This window comes from Brachypodium distachyon, chromosome 4 (genome assembly GCF_000005505.3).
Source record: "Brachypodium distachyon strain Bd21 chromosome 4, Brachypodium_distachyon_v3.0, whole genome shotgun sequence".
Lineage (NCBI taxonomy): Eukaryota > Viridiplantae > Streptophyta > Magnoliopsida > Poales > Poaceae > Brachypodium > Brachypodium distachyon.
Genome location: NC_016134.3, coordinates 26,764,865 through 26,787,555, shown reverse-complemented (window position 1 = coordinate 26,787,555; position 22,691 = coordinate 26,764,865). Strand labels below are relative to the sequence as shown.

Sequence of the window (22,691 nt, the reverse complement as noted above, 5' to 3'; positions counted from 1 at the left end):
GCATAAGAGCGACGCTTAACGACCGATGTTTAGATATGTATAGCTCGATCAAACATATATTAGGAATTAATAGTTGACTTGACTCCACACATGTGAACAATTTTACAAGAGTTTCGGTTGTTTCTTAATATTTTTTCGTAAAGAATTTTCTAATATTCGGACTCTATTTTCCTTTGTAAATCCTCCATCTTAATTTAATGGAAGCGTGCTGCACTTCGTCAAAATGAATAATATTATGACTTCTGTTTTGGAATGTATAGCCAAATTGGTAACTTGTTGTTCAGATTAGATAGAAGCTTCGCTATACCATTCCAGTCGGAGCGGTCGCTCTGTGCTGGTCTACATGTTTTCATCGAATAACATACGTTGATTGACAATATCTTGTACATGTCAGCTTAGATCATGGTCAGTATTGCAGCGTCTGGACAACTGAAACACCTTTCTCCAGGCGGTAACCACTGTTCTCCGGTCAGGTGCTTATTCGGTTCACATGATTTTGAAATCGTAGGAATATAAAAAGTAGAGGGTTGGAATGTCATGCAATTCCAATCAATTTGTTAGAATCATTAGGAACTAGATCAATTTGGACACAGTTAGGAAACTACCATCTCTATTCGCATGAAACGAATGAGACAGGTAGGAAAAAAAATTAAGGGTTGAAATCATGTAGAACTCCAAGTGCCAATATGGAGTTTTGTACTAAATCGGCGTCACTTATTTTTGGACGGAGGGAGTACATAATTAATGAGAAGAGATAATCCGCCTTTTATATGAAATAGTGTCTCTACACACACACACATATACCTACAAGCTAAACACACACATATATACCTACAAGCTAAACATGAATCCGTTGGAACAATCTGAACTTCCTCGCCTGCACGACCGAACTTTCCTCGCTGCGGATGTGAACTTCCCCTCGCTGCGCTATACTCTGCACGTGCACACAGTACGGGTGGTCTGTGCGGACGGTAATTTGAAATCTGCTCTTAAATCGTACAGAATTAGCAAAAACTTTATATACGAAAAAGGTGCGCCTGGTTCATATCTTTCCAACGCCGTATTACTTGCATCATTCTGACAAGCAGTTCAAAAACAATAGTAAAAATACCGTCTGTCCTTTTTCGATTGATCCGATTTCGTATTTTCGAAATTATTCCTAAACCGTGGGGAATTTGGAAAAACATTACATGTGAAAAAGCTGCGAATTTTCAGTAGCTTTCAAATGGTATATCGTTTGCGCAAATCCGAAAAAGTTTGAGAAACGCGAAGAAAAATCAGTACATCCTACGCATCAACACGACGTGAATGTTCTGAACTTCCATCGATACACGGGTGAACTTCCGTTTTATAAACTGTGAAATTCCTGACGGTCTCTGAACCTCCGTCGGCTGTAATATTTTGCCCGCGCTGGAGAAGGAGGAGGTGTCCGGACGTGAATGTAGTAAACTTCCCTAAATACAAGTGTGAACTTCTTATTTTATAAACCGTGAACTTCCCTGGTACAAGATTTTTGGCGAGGAAGTTTTGCAAATCCAGATTAACAAGGCTGCTACACCCCTGTTTTTGCAGCGTGCCGCTAGTGAACTTTCCAAATAAAATTTACCAACTCCCATGAAACTAGCTAGTGAACTTCTCAGTCTGAACGATAGGGCATCTGAACTTCTCAGTCTAAACAAGTGAACTCCCATGAAACTAGTTAGTGAACTTCTTGGCATGAACTTCCCAGCGTACCACACGAGTGATCTTCCGTTTCATAAACTGTGAACTTCCTGATAGTCTCTGAAGCTCCGCCGATTGTATTTTTTGCCCCCGTTAGAGAACAAGGAGGTCTACGGGCGTGAACGTTTTGAACTTCCATCGATACACGAGCGAGCTTCCGTTTTATAAAGTGTGAACTTTCTGGCGGTCTCTAAACCTCCGCCGCTTATATCTTCCTCGTTTATACCCTGTGAACTTCCTGACGGTTTCGAACAGTGGACGGTAATTCGAAATTTTCTCTTAAACTGTAAGGAATTAGCAAAACCTTTATACACGAAAAGGTTGCGCCTAGTTCATAGCTTTCCAACGCCGTATCATTTGCATCATTCCGACAAGTGCTTCATAATATATCGTAGAAATATCGTCCGCTGTTTTTTGTATGGTCGTAATCCGACGGACGGTAATTTGCAAACTGCTCTTAAACCTTTAAGAATTAGCAAAAACGTTATAAACAAAAAAGTTGCGCCTGGTTCATAGCTTTCCAACGATGTATAATTTGTATCATTCCGAGAAACGGTTCAAAATATATCGTAGAACTACCGATGCCGCTCGCATGGCCGCGCCGGAGAAGAAGATCCGCTCGCCCGTGACGGGAGGTAGCTCGCCGGTTCAGTCGCGGGCTCTCTCACGTCGGCCTCCGCCGCCGCTCACTCGCTCGCGCCGGGGGAAGAAGGTGGTAGCCGGGGGGGCGTGTCGGGAGGAGGTGCCGGGGGCGGCCGCCGCGGGCTCCCTCGCATCGCTCGCCCGCGCGGGGCAAGAAGGTGGTAGCCGGGGGGTGCGTCGGGAGGAGGGTGTCGCGGCTCCCTTGCGTCGGCCTCGGCCGCCGCTCGCTCGCTCGCGTCGGTGGTAGTTGAGAATAGTTCCTGTTTAAGATAAATAATATATATACATATATAGTATTAAATGATTCATCATTTAATTAACCTACATAATCTTAATAAAAGCAGAGCCTCGTATAATAAGTAGTCTATATGATGCAATGCATTGTTGTAGTCGTATCTTAAAAAATTAAGATACACTAAAGGATCGAGCAAGGAGTACAAAATTCTTCTGCTGTCTAATGAAAATTGAGACTTCTGTTTGCTTGTCCCCCAATTAATTTTGGGTTAATAGAACTCGCTGGGCTTAAAAAGTATTGAGGATTCTAATTAACTAGATAATACTTCCTCCGTTTCATAATTCTCGTCTCAAATTTGCTTAAAGATGAATGTATCTATTACTAAATAGCGTTTAGATACACGTAATATTTCGACAAGAATTATGGAACGGAGGAAGTAGATTGCAACACGTATGTCTCACTACATAGGTAGCTCTATATACATGATTTAAAATACAAATTCACGACCGTAGAAAACGGCGTGTTAGACCATATGAGCTACCAAAAGTTTGAGAAAAATGTTCGTATGACTATAAGTCATATGACTAAGTCCAATCAGTCACATCATTCCTACTCCGCGTCTGTGAGTATTTGCGTAATTAACTACGTAGTTACAACGATGTTGGTGTTTGGTCCATTATTCCAATAGAGATATTGACTGTACGGTCACCTACCTAGCCTGCTGATAGCATCAATGGCATCTAGATGCATCCCTGAATTATTATTAATTCGTATCTTTGTCCGTAAATGTAAAAGTACTTAACATAAGTTTTAATCAAATTATAAAATCCAACAATCTAGTTATTTCTCAGTTGCCTAAGAAATAGTTATTTCTCAGTGGACAATCATAACTATCCAATATAGATTTTTTTATCCATCGGACCTATACTAATCTTACATGAATGATGAATCAAAAAATTGTTATCATCGATTAAAAGTAGTTATTTCTCAGTCGCCTAAAAAAATAGCAATACCGATACAAATATGTTGGATGAGAAGGCCAGAGCCACGATAGAGCAAGGAGACAAAGCCCTCACGGTAGTCACGGCCGGCCTTGCACCACAACGCTAGGTCTCCCAGCGTGCCGCCGTACGTGTATCGACTTCACATGGGTAGGTCAAAGTAATTCCAGTCTGGTGCGTCGAACCACCCATCGGGACATCTCCAACAACACACGTGAGCGGGTTACATTGCCATAAAATTTACGTGCCACAGTTATCTATTAGTAACTGGAAGAAAGTCTTCAAAATGGCCGACCTAGCTCAGTGGTAGAGCGCGTGGCTTTTAACCACGTGGCCGTGGGTTCGATCCCCACGGTCGGCGTAGTTTTTCAGTTCCTTTCTTCTTGGCCGAGATGCAATCCATTTTTTTTAACAATCCACTGCCGAGTGCATAGGTTTAATATGTGCATAAAAAGAACCTCAATTCTCCCTATTAGCAACTAATTAGCAACGGCGTCCAGTTCTTGATTTTGGCGATTGCCTGTCACAATTTGCTCCGTCTGTTTCTCCTCCCTACTTGAAAACCTCGATTCCCACTTTCACAATTCACATCCCAGTGAAGCTTCACAAATCAAAACCTCAGCACTCATCAGAGAGTCAGCGCGGTTAAGAAAGTGACTATGTCTAACTTGTGTGTTTCTTGTTGTAAGATGTTTTTTTTGTTGCGAAGTTGTTGTAAGATGTTTTATCCTGTCAATTTGGCTTGCCAAAAGAAGCTCGTCAAACAAGAATAAGATCAGTTTGCCATTTAAAAAACAAAGTTCCTTTAAAAAATACAAAGTTCCGGCAAAAATAACCAAAGAAATAAACTAAACAAAATTTAAAAATGGGAAACACAAAAGAATAGATAAAAAACTGGAAAAAAATTCTGTTGCCAAATTCAGGATCAGATGGTAAATCACTGGGGTGCCCCATTGTCGTAACAGGCTTGTTGGGGCGGACACCCCTCTCGCAGTGAAATTTGCGAGCTGTTACCGTTCATCATTTCCCTTTGCTGCCTGAAGGATCATGCTTTAAGAATGGGCACCCAGCTCCTTTGTTATAGCCCTCGCTAGCTCGCCGTCCGCTGGACGCTGCCGGTGTGGGACTAAACATCCATCATGTGCTACCATGCTCCCGGCCCCTTGCTGCCTGGTGGGCTTTGAGTCTTAGTTAGCTCAGGCCTTATTGGGCTGGGCTTATCACGGCGGTTAAGCCTGTAACACCGTCCCCAGATGAGAGAAAAAAGAAACTTGAAGATCCCCAATGTGTACCCGTCGTCTCCGTGGCTATTAGGGCTTCCGACTCCGCCGGGAACTTTGCTTCCGGCGATGAGTGTTTATTAACTACCCAATCCGATCTTCCCTGGAACTCCTACCTCTGCGTCTACTTGGGCTGATAAAGGGAACAGCTTTGTCTGTCTACCCGGCCTTGGTTCTCGTAGAGGCAGATCTAGGGTTTTTCGATCTACATCTTTTTCCGGCGATAGCTTGATCTCAGTTTCCCGTTTGGATCATGGCGAGTTTGTCGACTTCTGCAGAGAAGGAGAGAGGTGGTGATGGGCTGGAGAGGACTCTGGAAAAGCTGGTACTTCGTGAGGGGGAATTAGATGATGTGGTAAATCGCGGAGGCGGAGGTAGAGATTCTGGCAAAGGAGATTCGGTGGCTGGCCCTCGCTAGGGGTCATACAACGAGGCCCTTCAGCGTCACCATCTTCAAGAACACCATGAGATCGATCTGGAGTTTGGCGCAAGATCCGGAAGTGGAAAATTGAGGAGATAAATTGGTTTGCCGTGAGAATTCTCAGGCGGCCGATGCTTCTATTTATAGGGCATTACATGTTAGTTCAGATTACAACAACCTAACAACCCTATCCTATTGCCGGACGATGGGTACTAACAACCACGCCGTCTATACAAGCTAAGCTCAACAACTTATCTACTCGATATCTATCTAGTTGTTTCACACTCCCCCTCAATATTAACCGGGACTGAGGTTCAGATTGTGCCGGAGACGCTCCAGCATCTCCTTTGTTAACGGCTTGGTAAAAGCATCGGCAATTTGATCTTTGGTAGAGACATGCCGTACCTAAGAGCTCCAAGCGCGGCCTTCTCTCGAACGAAATGAAAGTCAACCTTGATGTGCTTGGTTCGGGCATGGAACATGGGGTTGGCTGCTCAACATGCATCTCTTTCAGAAGCGACTGCACCCATGTCACTTCAGCGGTTCCATTAGCCAGCGCCTTCTACTCAGCTTCGGTGGAGGATCTCGAAACCATTGGCTGCTTCCTTGCACTTGTAACATCCCAAAATTTCGAACCTTTACATGTGCATTGCATCCATGAGCATCATGACACAATTGCATGTTTGAATTCAATTTTTGAATCACAAAAGGCTTTAAGAGATTTTGTTTACATCCCTGTAACCTTTGGTTTTTCAAACCAATAGGGTTGAGGTATAAAAAGGGTTTAGTGCATATATAAACTATCCTATAATTTTTTTTGGATAATTATTTGGAGTTGAAAAAATATTTTATTTAAACAGATATATGGCCCTAAAGGCATGTATAGGGCAAATGTATATTTACATATTTTATTTTGAGGAGAAACTACTTCCAAAAGTTGTATCATGGTAGAACATGATTTTACAAATTTTCTGGATTTTATTTGGGCCAATTCGGAGTTCAAAATCAAAAGTTATCAAAGGATTGAGAAAAAAAAAAAAAGAAGAAGAAAACCGGACCGAACCGGCCCAGCCGACCGCGTCCGACCGAGCCGGACCAGCCCGGTCCGCCCGCGCGCGCGCCTGGGCCGCTGACAGGCGGGGCCCGCCTGTCAGGGCCTTCTTCCCCGATGGAAGGCGCCGCGATCCCCGCGTGCTTGCCGTTTTCGCCACCGCGCGCCGTCTCCGCCGCAATCCCCTCACTCCGTCCCGTTCTCGCAGCCCCGAGCGCGTCCCTATAAAGCCCTCGCCCCCGCCGTTCTTTTCCCCCTGCTCGCCCCCGCTCGAACGCCGCCAGGCCGCCCCGATTTCTCGCCGTTGAAGCTCCGTCCGCCGCCGTTTTTCCTCTCTCCGACGACGTCGCGGTGAGACACCTTCGAAGCGGCCGCCCTCTCTCTGTTTCCCTCTCTCTCGCGCTTCTTCTGACGCGCGCGCCGACGTTTTTGGTCCACTGCAGCGCCCGCCGACCGCCACTCGAAGCCTCGCCGGAGTCCGCCGCCCGCGCCGTCGCGTCTCCGCCGTCCTAGGCAAGCCCTCCGGCCTCCCGAAGCCGTACCGACCCCGTCCCCGTCTCCGCCGTGCCGCGCTGCGCCGACCCCGGCCATCCCCGCGCCGCCCGCGTCGCCGGAGCACCCCGCACCGCCGCCGCCCGTGCCGCGCCGTCGCCGGAGAAGGTCGCCGGAACCCTAGGTAAGCCCGAGAGCCCCCGTCCGTCCGATCTTTGATCAACGGCTCGGATTAGATCGGGTTATTTCCCTTAAGTGAACCGGTACGCGCCTATCAGAAGCTGCCACGTGTCACCCGGTTTTTATAAAATAAAAATGTAATTTTAATCCCCCGGAATTATTAAAAGGCACTTTTGCAGATAGGCCCCTGTAACTTCAAATGATCACAACTTTAAATCTGTTTGGCCAAATTTAGTGATCCACACCTTTTTGGAATCCTTAGGAAATGTAGAATCTTTTGGCACTGTCCAAATTCAAATTTGAATATTTGAATCACATTCAAATTACAGATTAGGGTTTTATGCCTTTTAAATCATAACTAATTACCTAGAAGTCCTTTTTGAATGAAACAAGTGCCCAAAATTTTGTTTCATTGTCCTCTGTCCAATGGGACAGAGAAACAAATATTTTGAACTAATCTATCTGGCTGATGCCAATAAAACCTCATTTTAGAGTTTAAACCCTAGCCATTGCAATTTATTTAAAAACCCTAATTGCATGTGCTTAATTATCAACGCTTTGGACCGGTAGATCACCCAAATAAAACCAACCCACTCATGTCACATGTTTTGCATCACATCATGGCATACATATTCTTTTGTCATGTTTGTATTGTGTGTTTATGTGTGTGTATATGTTTGTTGATTGTATAGTATTCTCGGAGAGCGAACCTTGCGATTGTGACGAGTGTTTGAACTCCAACTACTATCAAGGCAAGTTCACTTTGACCATCATCCCATTATCTTATTATGCACTAGATTTTATTAGTTGCATTGTCAGGATTATTATTGTATCTATGCTAGCTATGATCTATCCTACTAGTATAGGATACCTTTGCCATGACTTCACCACCAATTGCCATCGTAGTAGTAAAATGCTATGCTATGATAATATACGAGGGTGGTATTATTACAATGTGATACTATTGAATTACAAATATAGTTTTCCTAGTGTATGGCAAAACAAGTAATTCAATGAACCGTCCTGGGTGGGCTGCTTTGAGTTTTCGGATGTCGTGACGTTAGGTCCATTTCTATGGGGCCCGCTGAGTCGTCTCTCCGTGTGATTCGGGAGCGTCCATGGTCGCCTCCCCGTGCGATTCGGGGAGCGCCTGCGTCACAATGTGGGATGCCACCCGGGGTAACCAGAGACTGGACTAGTTTCCTGTTTAGTAGCTTCCAGTACAACCACATGGTATTATGGGCTCTGCCAGGATGGATGTAAGAAATATGAACCTGGATCCGAGGTGACATCGGTATGTAGCAGTGTAGGTTGGAACGCGTCCCTCAGGTGGTTTGGGGGAATATGTTCTGAAAATTCCTGTAATCGATGCCGTTGCTACTCTACCCTGAGGACAGCAAGGGATTAACACGTCGATTTCTTGTGGGTAAAGTGTACCACCTCTCGAGAGTGTCAAACTAAGTACTTAGCCGTGTCCCCGGTTACGGACAATTATGAGCAACTAGATATTGGAACTGTAAGGAAAGTCTCACTCATTCAAATTTCCTAATAAAATGAATGGTTGGAACTGGGTAGGAGCATTGATGTTTCTACTCAATGTGCCTAGGTTAATAGGAGCATGGGTGTTTCTACCCCGTGTCCAATAGAATTCAAAACTATTTGTCTAAAAATGATAGGATTTGAATAATGATGCTTTTATGCAAAATAGCCAAACCCCACCTAGCCAAACTATGCATGTACTTGGTAGGTCCTTTATAACTCTAGTGAGCTTGCCAATACATTCAAATGTATTGACCACGTAGTGGCTGCAATTAACAATGCAGGTGGATCCGACGATGAGTGAGGTTCGTCATTTTGTCATGGGTCATGTGCTTACATTCCAACATGCTCTCTCCTCTGGGAGTAGATGATGCCCTTTTACTCTACCTTTCCGCTGCAGCTTCATGATACATTGTTGTCATGGCTTTGAACATTATTTGTTTATGCTGGCCTAAGAGGTCATGCAAGTTTGTAAGTACAATTTAAGTTCTGGATGATACGATGTAATAAAGTACTTTTGACCTTTGTATCTTGGTATTACATCTTGAACTGTGTGTGCTAGTGAGTCGATCCAGGGACTAGCACAAGTAAGCACAGAGATCGAACCCTTGGTGAAGGGGGGATCGCTTCAGATGGTATCAGAGCAATGTGTTGCCTGTAGAAACGTGACCCTAGTTTGGATTAGGATAAGACAGACCAAAGACCAAACCTTAGGAATATTTCTCATCCCTATCTGATCTATATCTATATACATACATTTTATTCCTTATCCCTATTCATCTAAATCTTTGCATTTATATCTACATATGCATGACATGTTTATTGTTTTATTCCACATATACACCGAATACTATGTTTATTACCACATATGCATGCTTATATTATACCACAGATGCATATTCGATTTTTACACCATACACCACTATAATCATGTTGCCTTGTTATTCACATATTACTATGCATCCAATTTTATATTTACATTTCCATCCTTGATATTAATGTTTATCACTTGATATCCACTCTGCCACATTTATTTTATTTTTATTTACATTCGACCATATGATCATGTCACTGATACTCCCTTATCTCCTTCTTTATTTTTCTATAGATGGGAAGCCCAACACCGTTCGGCAATGTACCGCCGTTCACCCGCGTCTACTACCCCTCCACGGATGACGACCAGTTGTTCAGTGCCCCATTGGCGGCACTTTGTGCGTTCCTCGACCTGCCACCACCCAGGTTTAGAGGCCGAGTCGAGACCGCCGCACCCGAGGGATGGCAGCCACGATGGGAGATCGAGGCGAAGATCCGGGGGTGTGAGATCACGCCAGCTACACCGGATATTACCTTCATCAGCCGCTACCCCACCTTCGAGCAGGGCCTTCAGTTCGCCATGCAGTGCGCCTTCGCACAGGTGTGCCGGGACTATCGGCATGAGTTCCTCGAGGATTCCTCCTTCCTCCTCTTTGGAAGGCGGAACCATGCATGCTCGGCGGCGGCTACGACCAACGACGAGGATGCGACCCCAGTGACGACCCACTTCGAGAACATGGAGATAAACACCGTGGACTTGGAGTCTTGTCTCGAGCACGAGATGACCAGGGCTGACCTCGCCGAGGAGCAGGTTGGTAACCTGATGGGAGAGAAGACCCAGTGGCTGGAGGACAAGGCCGTGTTGGAGAACACTGTCCTCAATATGGGAGACGCCATCGAGCAGCTGCAGTACGAGAGGGACCAGGCTCGCTACTACTGCGAGCAGTTCCAGGCGTTCATCGCAGCAGCAGCCGCAGCAGCACCAGCTGCCGCACCGGCGCCAGACCAGGTCCCACCTCCACCACAGGATCAGGAGATGGAGGCTCAGGAGGAGGAGCCGACTGAGGAGGAGGAGCCCCAGGAGGTCCACGAGATGGACACCCCTGCTACCAACACCCGCTCCAAGATGAAGGCGAACGGGACCACACCGACAGCCACACTCCCTTAGATTTATTGATGCCTACCAGCTTATATTAGTTTTTATCGTTATCAGCTTTGCGAGTTAGTCATTGACCATACAATCTATGTGTATGGCAATGTAGGTCGATTGCTTTTTCTTCATACCCTTTTCCTTATGGGCAATCCCCCACCTTAAACAAGTGTGTTTTGCTATGATTTCCAAAACCTTTCATGATTGATGAGTGTATGATTGATATATGCTGGAGTAATATCTTGTTTGGGGGTTTAGTTATCCTTAACTCTATTCTATCTGTTTCCTCATCTATGCTACCCTAAACAGATGCCTCCGAGACGCCGGAACCCCGCCAACAACGCTGAGGCTAACAATGCCGAAGCTGACGGAAACGCGGCCACCATGCAACAGTTATCGGCCGCTCAGACCCAATTCTTCCAGATGATCACCCAACAGTTGGCCAACAACAACAACAACAACCAGCAGAACCACAACAACCAGCAACACCACCCACCCCAAGTGGATATGCTGACCAGATTCCTACGTTTGTGCCCGCCCACTTTTTCCAGCTCCACTGAGCCTATTATGGCTGACGATTGGCTCCGGTCAGTCAACAAGAACTTGGTCACCATCAACTGCACTGACGAAGAGAAAGTGCGATTCGCAGCTCATTTGCTAGAAGGACCCGCAACGTCATGGTGGGAAAATTTTCAGATCACCACCCCCATCGAGGATGTCACCTGGGACATGTTCCAGGAAGCCTTCCACACTGCCCACATCTCTGCGGGAGTGCTCAGCCTGAAAAAGAAAGAGTTTCACAGGCTACGACAAGGAAGCCGCTCAGTGTCGGAATACATAGAAGTATTCAACCAGCTGTCCCGCTATGCACCGGACGATGTGAACACCGACGCCAAGCGGAGAGAGAAGTTTTTGGACGGTCTGAACGACGAGCTGTCAGTTCAACTTGCTATTGCTTACACTCCCACCTACCAGTCTTTGATTGACAAGGCCATCATTCTGGAGAGTAAGCTCACTCAGTTGGAAAACCGCAAGAAGAGATTTCACCAAGGAGGCTCTCACACTGGCTCGCACCAGAAGCAGCGCACCTCCTATGACGGAAGTGGCAGTTCCTCCTTGAGCAGGAACGGGAACCAGAACAGCCATCGCGGTGGGGAAAATAGTCACCACCACCGCCAGGGAAGCCAAAGACACCACCATCAGGGTGGCAATGTGAACCGACACCATCAGCAGCACCAGCATCAGCAACAGCACCAGTTCGCTCGCCCAAGGCCCATCAATGGCAACGGGAACGGCAGGAACAACGGCAATGGCCAGAACAACAATGGTCAGAACCACAATGCCAATAAGGACATGAGCAAGGTGGAGTGCTACAAGTGTCACAAGATGGGACACTATGCCACCAACTGCCCGAACAACCAGGATGGCACTGGGAACAAGCCCAATCCATTCCAGAAGGGCCACGTGAATCACGTGGATGTGGAAGAGATCACCGAGGAACCAGGTATCATACTTGGCACCTTCCACATTAATGCTTTTGAAGTACTAGTTCTGTTTGACACTGGAGCATCGCATTCATTCATTTCAAGAGTATGGGTAGAAAGAGGCAAATTACCCTCTGAGACCATGAGTAGACCTATGAAAGTAAACTCACCGGGTGGAATAATGCTAGCAACCCGACACTGTCACCAGCTACCCCTAAGTATTGGGAGACACATTTTTCCCTCTGATCTCATAGTTATAGATTCCCGAGGACTGGACCTAATCCTGGGAATGGACTGGTTGACCTTATATGAAGGATTAGTAGACTGTGCCCAGAGAACTGTCACACTCACAACCCCAGACAAGAGACGCATCCGGTACAAGTCAACCCACGAGCTTAAGAAACCCAAGGTTAATGCTCTTAAGGGGGTTAGCATGGACGATGTACCAATAGTGAAGGAATACCCAGACGTGTTTCCAGAGGAATTACCAGGCATGCCACCGGACCGTGATGTGGAGTTTCTTATTGAGCTAATGCCAGGAAGTGGACCCATAGCCAAGAGACCATATAAGATGGCTGTGGATGAGTTAAAAGAATTGAAGAAGCAGCTAGCTGAACAGTTAGCGAAAGGGTTCATCCGCCCTAGTTCATCACCCTGGGGAGCACCTGTCCTGTTTGTGGAAAAGAAGGACAAGAGTCAACGAATGTGTATTGATTATCGGTCACTAAACGAGGTGACGATAAAGAATAAATACCCCTTGCCTATCATCAACGATCTTTTCGACCAGTTGGAAGGAGCCTGTGTATTCTCAAAGATCGATCTGCGATCAGGGTATTTTCAACTGAAAATCCGAGAGATAGATATACCCAAGACGGCATTCACCACTAGATATGGACTTTATGAGTATACTGTGATGCCCTTCGGTTTGACCAACGCACCAGCATACTTCATGAACATGATGAACAAGGTGTTCATGGAATTCTTGGACAAGTTTGTCGTAGTATTCATAGATGACATCTTGATTTACTCCAAGAGCAAGAAAGAGCATGAGCAGCATCTGCGCATGATTTTGGAAAAGTTGAGAGCTCACCAGCTGTACGCCAAATTCAGCAAGTGTGAATTTTGGTTATCAGAAGTCAACTTTCTTGGACACATGGTGTCAGGAGCCGGAGTAGCCGTTGACCCAGCTAAAGTTGCAGCAGTTACGGAATGGGAGGCACCGAAGAATGTCGGAGAAGTCCGCAGCTTCCTTGGACTTGCCGGTTATTATCGGAGATTCATTGAGAATTTCTCCAAAATAGCGAAACCCATGACAGAGCTTTTAAAGAAAGAGAAGAAGTTTGCCTGGAATGAGTTTTGTGAAGAGAGTTTCCAGGAATTGAAAAAAAGGCTAGTGTCCGCACCCATCCTTGTTTTGCCTGACCTACAAGAGGATTTTCGAGTATACTGTGACGCCTCACGTCAAGGATTGGGAGGAGTGTTAATGCAAGGAGGAAGAGTTGTAGCGTACGCTTCGCGACAACTAAAGAGCCACGAAGGCAGCTATCCCACTCATGACTTGGAGTTAGCATCAGTAGTGCACGCCTTGAAGACCTGGAGGCACTATCTGATGGGAAAGCACTGTGAGCTGTTTACTGACCATAAGAGTCTGAAGTACATATTCACTCAGAAGGAGTTGAATCTGAGGCAGAGAAGATGGTTAGAACTGATAAAAGATTATGACCTGAATTTACAATACCATCCAGGCAAGGCTAACGTCGTAGCTGATGCATTGAGCCGCAAGGGCTATGTAAATGGACTAACAGCTGGAGAGTTACCACCAGAGTTGTGCGAACAGTTCAAAGACCTCAGACTGGAAATAGTACCGGAAGGTTACTTAGCCACTTTGGAAGTGCAACCCACACTGCTAGATAAGATTAGAGAAGCACAAAAAGATGATTCGGAAATAAAGGAAATAAGAGGGAATATGATTAGTGAAAAGGCCAAAGATTTTCGAGAGGACGATCAGGGAACCATATGGTTCGGAAAACGCATTTGCGTACCGCAAGATCCGAAAATCAGAAAGTTGATTTTGCAAGAAGCCCACGATTCACCATATTCAATCCACCCTGGAAACACAAAGATGTACATGGACCTCAAGGAAACATTTTGGTGGTCCGGATTGAAGCATGACATCGCAGAGTTCATTGCCTTGTGCGATGTGTGCAGCAGAGTTAAGGCAGAACACCAGAAGCCAGCAGGGTTACTGAGACCATTGCCTATACCGGACTGGAAATGGGATAAAGTTGGCATGGACTTTATCACCGGGCTACCAAAGACTAGAGCGGGATATGATTCTATTTGGGTAGTGGTTGACCGTTTGACCAAGGTTGCCCACTTCATACCAGTGAAGACTACATACACCAGCGCACAGTTAGCTAAACGCTACGTGTCCAGAATAGTGTGTTTACACGGAGTACCCAAGGAAATAGTTTCAGACAGAGGTACTCAATTTACCTCAAGATTTTGGGGACAACTACATGAGTCTCTAGGAACGAGACTAGAATTCAGTACAGCCTTTCATCCGCAGACGGATGGACAGACCGAGAGAGTAAATCAGATCCTTGAAGATATGTTGAGAGCTTGTGCTCTAGATTATGGGTCTAGTTGGGATGACAATTTGCCGTATGCAGAATTCTCATACAACAACAGCTTCCAAGCTAGCATTAGTATGTCACCGTTTGAAGCCTTGTATGGAAGGAAATGCAGAACACCATTGTTATGGGATGGTGTAGGAGACCGTAACCTATTCGGCCCAGACATGATAAAAGATGCCGAAGAAAAGGTTAGACTCATCCGAGACCGACTGAAGGTAGCTCAGTCAAGACAAAAGAGCTATGCGGATACAAAACGTAGGGAGGTTACCTATGAAGCTGAAGATAGAGCGTATCTCAGAGTTTCACCGATACGCGGTGTCAAGAGATTTGGTATAAGAGGGAAGTTAGCACCCCGATTCGTCGGACCTTTCAAGATATTGTCACGACAAGGAGAGGTAGCCTACAAGTTGGATTTGCCGGAAAGACTGTCCAATGTCCACAACGTCTTCCACGTATCGCAACTGAAGAAGTGTCACCCCGAGATGGCCGACACACACCTGAGGGATACAATTCCACTGGAGGAAGTTCAATTACAGAATGACCTCACCTATGAGGAGAAACCGGTCAGGATCTTGGATACAGCTGAGAGACAGACCCGATCCAAGACCATCAGGTTTTGCAAGGTCCAGTGGGACCATCACACAGAAGAAGAAGCCACTTGGGAACGCGAGGATGATCTACGAGAAGACCACCCACACCTCTTTGCTAGCCACCCCGAATCTCGAGGACGAGATTCATCTTAAGGGGGTTAGGTCTGTAACATCCCAAAATTTCGAACCTTTACATGTGCATTGCATCCATGAGCATCATGACACAATTGCATGTTTGAATTCAATTTTTGAATCACAAAAGGCTTTAAGAGATTTTGTTTACATCCCTGTAACCTTTGGTTTTTCAAACCAATAGGGTTGAGGTATAAAAAGGGTTTAGTGCATATATAAACTATCCTATAATTTTTTTTGGATAATTATTTGGAGTTGAAAAAGTATTTTATTTAAACAGATATATGGCCCTAAAGGCATGTATAGGGCAAATGTATATTTACATATTTTATTTTGAGGAGAAACTACTTCCAAAAGTTGTATCATGGTAGAACATGATTTTACAAATTTTCTGGATTTTATTTGGGCCAATTCGGAGTTCAAAATCAAAAGTTATCAAAGGATTGAGAAAAAAAAAAAAGAAGAAGAAAACCGGACCGAACCGGCCCAGCCGACCGCGTCCGACCGAGCCGGACCAGCCCGGTCCGCCCGCGCGCGCGCCTGGGCCGCTGACAGGCGGGGCCCGCCTGTCAGGGCCTTCTTCCCCGATGGAAGGCGCCGCGATCCCCGCGTGCTTGCCGTTTTCGCCACCGCGCGCCGTCTCCGCCGCAATCCCCTCACTCCGTCCCGTTCTCGCAGCCCCGAGCGCGTCCCTATAAAGCCCTCGCCCCCGCTCGAACGCCGCCAGGCCGCCCCGATTTCTCGCCGTTGAAGCTCCGTCCGCCGCCGTTTTTCCTCTCTCCGACGACGTCGCGGTGAGACACCTTCGAAGCGGCCGCCCTCTCTCTGTTTCCCTCTCTCTCGCGCTTCTTCTGACGCGCGCGCCGACGTTTTTGGTCCACTGCAGCGCCCGCCGACCGCCACTCGAAGCCTCGCCGGAGTCCGCCGCCCGCGCCGTCGCGTCTCCGCCGTCCTAGGCAAGCCCTCCGGCCTCCCGAAGCCGTACCGACCCCGTCCCCGTCTCCGCCGTGCCGCGCTGCGCCGACCCCGGCCATCCCCGCGCCGCCCGCGTCGCCGGAGCACCCCGCACCGCCGCCGCCCGTGCCGCGCCGTCGCCGGAGAAGGTCGCCGGAACCCTAGGTAAGCCCGAGAGCCCCCGTCCGTCCGATCTTTGATCAACGGCTCGGATTAGATCGGGTTATTTCCCTTAAGTGAACCGGTACGCGCCTATCAGAAGCTGCCACGTGTCACCCGGTTTTTATAAAATAAAAATGTAATTTTAATCCCCCGGAATTATTAAAAGGCACTTTTGCAGATAGGCCCCTGTAACTTCAAATGATCACAACTTTAAATCTGTTTGGCCAAATTTAGTGATCCACACCTTTTTGGAATCCTTAGGAAATGTAGAATCTTTTGGCACTGTCCAAATTCAAATTTGAATATTTGAATCACATTCAAATTACAGATTAGGGTTTTATGCCTTTTAAATCATAACTAATTACCTAGAAGTCCTTTTTGAATGAAACAAGTGCCCAAAATTTTGTTTCATTGTCCTCTGTCCAATGGGACAGAGAAACAAATATTTTGAACTAATCTATCTGGCTGATGCCAATAAAACCTCATTTTAGAGTTTAAACCCTAGCCATTGCAATTTATTTAAAAACCCTAATTGCATGTGCTTAATTATCAACGCTTTGGACCGGTAGATCACCCAAATAAAACCAACCCACTCATGTCACATGTTTTGCATCACATCATGGCATACATATTCTTTTGTCATGTTTGTATTGTGTGTTTATGTGTGTGTATATGTTTGTTGATTGTATAGTATTCTCGGAGAGCGAACCTTGCGATTGTGACGAGTGTTTGAACTCCAACTACTATCAAGGCAAGTTCACTTTGACCATCATCCCATTATCTTATTATGCACTAGATTTTATTAGTTGCATTGTCAGGATTATTATTGTATCTATGCTAGCTATGATCTATCCTACTAGTATAGGATACCTTTGCCATGACTTCACCACCAATTGCCATCGTAGTAGTAAAATGCTATGCTATGATAATATACGAGGGTGGTATTATTACAATGTGATACTATTGAATTACAAATATAGTTTTCCTAGTGTATGGCAAAACAAGTAATTCAATGAACCGTCCTGGGTGGGCTGCTTTGAGTTTTCGGATGTCGTGACGTTAGGTCCATTTCTATGGGGCCCGCTGAGTCGTCTCTCCGTGTGATTCGGGAGCGTCCATGGTCGCCTCCCCGTGCGATTCGGGGAGCGCCTGCGTCACAATGTGGGATGCCACCCGGGGTAACCAGAGACTGGACTAGTTTCCTGTTTAGTAGCTTCCAGTACAACCACATGGTATTATGGGCTCTGCCAGGATGGATGTAAGAAATATGAACCTGGATCCGAGGTGACATCGGTATGTAGCAGTGTAGGTTGGAACGCGTCCCTCAGGTGGTTTGGGGGAATATGTTCTGAAAATTCCTGTAATCGATGCCGTTGCTACTCTACCCTGAGGACAGCAAGGGATTAACACGTCGATTTCTTGTGGGTAAAGTGTACCACCTCTCGAGAGTGTCAAACTAAGTACTTAGCCGTGTCCCCGGTTACGGACAATTATGAGCAACTAGATATTGGAACTGTAAGGAAAGTCTCACTCATTCAAATTTCCTAATAAAATGAATGGTTGGAACTGGGTAGGAGCATTGATGTTTCTACTCAATGTGCCTAGGTTAATAGGAGCATGGGTGTTTCTACCCCGTGTCCAATAGAATTCAAAACTATTTGTCTAAAAATGATAGGATTTGAATAATGATGCTTTTATGCAAAATAGCCAAACCCCACCTAGCCAAACTATGCATGTACTTGGTAGGTCCTTTATAACTCTAGTGAGCTTGCCAATACATTCAAATGTATTGACCACGTAGTGGCTGCAATTAACAATGCAGGTGGATCCGACGATGAGTGAGGTTCGTCATTTTGTCATGGGTCATGTGCTTACATTCCAACATGCTCTCTCCTCTGGGAGTAGATGATGCCCTTTTACTCTACCTTTCCGCTGCAGCTTCATGATACATTGTTGTCATGGCTTTGAACATTATTTGTTTATGCTGGCCTAAGAGGTCATGCAAGTTTGTAAGTACAATTTAAGTTCTGGATGATACGATGTAATAAAGTACTTTTGACCTTTGTATCTTGGTATTACATCTTGAACTGTGTGTGCTAGTGAGTCGATCCAGGGACTAGCACAAGTAAGCACAGAGATCGAACCCTTGGTGAAGGGGGGATCGCTTCAGCACTCCAGGAGATGATGTTGGGGCCAAAGAACACGACGAACCCTCCCGTGGAGCGCCGGTCATCGGAACACCCTGTCCAGTCAGCATCTGTGAAAACACTCAACAATGATGATGCTGACTTCTTGAGAAATAGCCCAGTTGTGGCTGTTCCTTTGATGTATCGCAGAATTCTCTTCAACGCTTCCCAGTGTACATCAGTTGGGCATGCCAAGTACTGGCAAACTTTATTCACCGCGAAGGAAATATCAGGGTGAGTAAGCGTGAGATACTGCAAACCTCCCACCATGCTTCTATACTTGAAAGCATCGTCAGGTTCAAGGGGACGACCTGTCTTAGCAGATAGTTTGTCTTGCACAGCCATAGGCGTCAAGACAGGCTTGCACTTCTCCATGCACGATCGGTGAAGAAGATCGAGAGCATATTTCTTCTGAGTGAGTTTCAGTCCCCAGAAGTGCGAGCCGCTTCGATGCCAAGGAAGTAGTGGAGTGGCCCCAAATCCTTGACCGGGAAGGAAGAGGCGAGGTCACCAAGAAGCCGGTCAGTGGCAGCATCGCTAGAGCTGGCGATGACAATGTCATCGACGTAGACGAGCACATACATCAGCAAGTCACCATGAGACATGATGAACAGGACGTGTCACCGCGCGAGGGCACAAAACCCAGTTGATGTTGGCGATCGCTCAGGCGGGCGAACCATGCCCGTGGCGATTGCTTGAGGCCGTAGAGCGCCTTTGAGAGCTTGCAGACGTACGACGGGAAGCGAGAATCCTCGAACCCGGGGGGCTGCTGCATGTATGCACTCTCTTCCAAGATGCCATGGAGGAAAGCATTGTTGATGTCGATCTGCCGAAGGCTCCAGTTTGCGGGAGATGGCAAGGGAGAGAACCAGCCGGACCGTGGCCGGCTTGACGACTGGGCTGAACGTGTCAGTGTAGTCAATCCCGTGTCGCTGCGTGTACCCCTTGGTGACAAGGCGAGCTTTATACTTGTCGATGGAGCCATCGGGGCGCTCCTTGAGCTTGAAGACCCACTTGCATCTGATGATGTTGTGGCCGGGAGGAGGAGGAACAAGCGTCCACGTGTGGTTCTGCAGGAGCGCAGCATGCTCATCCTCCATGGCACAGTGCCACGGCTCGTCGGAGAGGGCGGTGCGATAGGAGACCGGGAGGGCGAGGAAGGCTTGACGATGTTGTTCTTGGCACGGGTCACCATGCGGTGACCAGTTGGTGCAGCGGGCGCAGCTGGCTGGTCGGGTGCAGCGGCAGCAACCGCTGAAGTGGCAGCTGAAGACGAAGGTGCCGGCGAGTCGGAGGAGCCTGGGGACGCCGGATCCGAGGCAGTAGGCGACGGTGCGGCCGAAAATGGGAGCATGGTCAGGCTGCGTGGTGACGGTGGCGATGGAGCCGAGTCGCCAGACGAGTCGTCGTGGGGGCCGTCAGGCATGGATTGCCGATGCTACCTGCACCAGAGAAGGAACTGCTCGCGGCAGAGTTGTTGGGGTTCAATAGGAGAAGCTCATAACGCCTTTGATCGTCCTGTAAACCCGGCTCAGAGGTTGGGAATGTGGTGCGGCTAGGGTTAGGATTTTGGCTCGGCGAGCTTGTGGAGGCAAATGGGAATACATGCTCGTCGAAGACGACGCCACGAGAGATGTAGATGCGTCCAATGGAGCAATCCAAGCACTTGTAGCCCTTATGCTGACTGCTATACCCGAGAAAAACACAGAGGGTAGACCGGTACACAAGCTTGCGATTGTTGTAGGGACGTAGATTTGGCCAGCAGGCGCAGCCGAAGGCATGAAGGAAGGAGTAATCTGGGCTGTCGCCAAGGAGGGTGGTGAGTGGAGTTGAATTCTGCAGGACACGAGTAGGCATTCGATTAATCAAATAACAAGTAGTAAAAAATGCTTCATCCCAGAATTTCACCGGAAGAGAGGAATGAGCAAGAAGAGCAATGCCAGTTTCTACAATATGCCTGTGTTTGCGTTCTGCTATGCCGTTTTGTGCAGACTTATGGGGGCAGGAGACATGGTGGGTGATGCCTGTGTCGTCAAAGGAATGATTGAGGCGATGATACTCTCCCCCCTAGTCAGATTGAATGGCACGAATTTTAGCATTAAGTGTTCGTTCGGCTAATTTTGGAAGGAATAAAACATTTGCTCGACTTCAGATTTATGCTTTAGAAGGTAGATCCAAGTGTAACGACTGAAATCATCTAAGAAGCTCACATAGTATTTAAAACCACCGACAGAGGTAATTGCCGGTCCCCAAACATCTGAATGAGCTAACTCAAGTGGAGAAGAAGTAACATGATTGGATCTATTAAAAGGAAGCTGATGAACCTTTGCACGCTGACAAGCATCGCAAACAGATTGTTCATGGCTAGATGCAGTAACACGAAGATTATTTTGCCGAAGAACAGACTCTACTACGGACGATGAGGGATGGCCCAGACGCGTGTGCCAGTGCCCTTTGGTGATGCTGGCAAGACCCTGATGACGTGAAATGCCGAGGTGCTGAAGGGAAGACGCCAGTATGGGGTAGAGGCCACCTCTGCTTTTACCTCGAAGAAGGACCCTCCTCGTTGCCTGATCCTTAAGAAGAAAGGCCAAAGGGTGAAACTCGGCAAACGCATTGTTGTCAGTAACAAGTTTGTTCATAGAGAGGAGGTTCTTTTTAATTCTAGGAACATGAAGAACATCTTTCAGGATTATAGGTTTTGTTGAGCCGGGAATTAGGGATCGACCAATATGCGAAATGTGCAAACCTTAACCATTGGCAACTTGGACTTGATCCTTCCCATTGTAGCGCTCATGCACGTGCAATCTATCCAGATCGCTTGTGAGATGGTCCGTCACGCCGATATCCATGTACCAACTGAGTTGATCCTTCCCATTGTTGTCGACGGAGTAGCCCGCAGGACCGGCTGAGTTGTTGGAGCGATCCTGCTGTTCCTCGGACTGGAAGGAGTGGTTGAAGTGCTGTTGGCATCGCTGCGCGTCATGACCAAACTTTCCGCACACTTGGCACTGCACCCTGCCCCCGCCGCCGTTGTTGTTGTTGTTGTTGTTGTTGTTGTTGTTGTTGTTGTTGTTGTTGTTGTTGTTGTTGCTGCTGCTGCTGTTGTTGTTGTTGTTGTTGGTGTTGTTGTTGTTGTTGTTGTTGTTGTTGTTGTTGTCGCTGTTATTGTTGCTGTTGTTGTTGTTGTTGCGGCTATCAATGCGAGTGTTGCCGTTGCGACCATCATTGCGCCGAGTGTTGGAGTTATTGCGTCCGCCATTGTGGTTTGAGTTCCCGCACGTGACGTTGTTGGTGGACGAGTGGATCTCCTACTGGGCGCTATTGTCGGCAAACCGCTGCTCGAAGGTGAGGAGGTGATCGTACAGCGTGTCCGAGCTCGCCTCGTCAACTCCGGTGGTGATGGAGGGAACGAGTGGATCGTACTCCGATCCAAGTCCTCCAAGGACGTAGCCGACGAAATCTTCTTCGTCGAGGGGCTTCCCAATGGTCGCCATGGTGTTGGCGAGACTCTTCATCTTGTTGAAGTAATCTATGGCCGACATGTCCTTCTTCTTCAGGTTCGACAGTTGGCATCGAATCTGCATCTTTCTCGCCTTGCTTGTGGACGAGAACATCGCCTTTAGTGCTGCCCACACTTCGGCGGTGGTGGTGTGGCGCATCACCTGACCGAGTACTTCCTCGGTCATGGATCCCAGCAAGGCGCCGAGAACCAGCTTGTCCTGCCAGTACCAGGCAAGGTAGGCAGGATTGGTGCCCATGGCGATGGTCTTGGAAGGTGCAGCAATGGTGCCATCAACATGTCCATACAACTGGTGGACATACAGGGTCGGCTCGACCTGAGCCTTCCAGAGGAGATAACTGCCGGCCGGAGTTGAGCCAAATCATGATGAAGCTGCTCAATGGCGGAAGCTGCGGCAAGACGGCGGAGGAATTCCCGTCTGGCATTATGAGATCGGGCTCTGATACCAAGTGGAAAACTGAGGAGATAGATTGGTTTGCCATGAGAATTCTCTGGCGG

General features: G+C 47.2%; 2 non-coding genes across 2 annotated transcripts; one reads left to right on the top strand and one right to left on the bottom strand.

Moving 5' to 3' along the window:
- The first annotated feature begins 3,889 nt into the window (after nt 1-3,889).
- TRNAK-UUU lies at nt 3,890-3,961 on the top strand. Its single transcript has one exon. It is a non-coding gene; the product is annotated as a tRNA-Lys (tRNA).
- A 560-nt stretch (nt 3,962-4,521) lies between these two features.
- On the bottom strand, nt 4,522-4,629 carry LOC112269050. Its single transcript, XR_002960640.1, has one exon. It is a non-coding gene; the product is annotated as a small nucleolar RNA Z279/snoR105/snoR108 (small nucleolar RNA).
- Between the last annotated feature and the right edge of the window lie 18,062 nt (nt 4,630-22,691).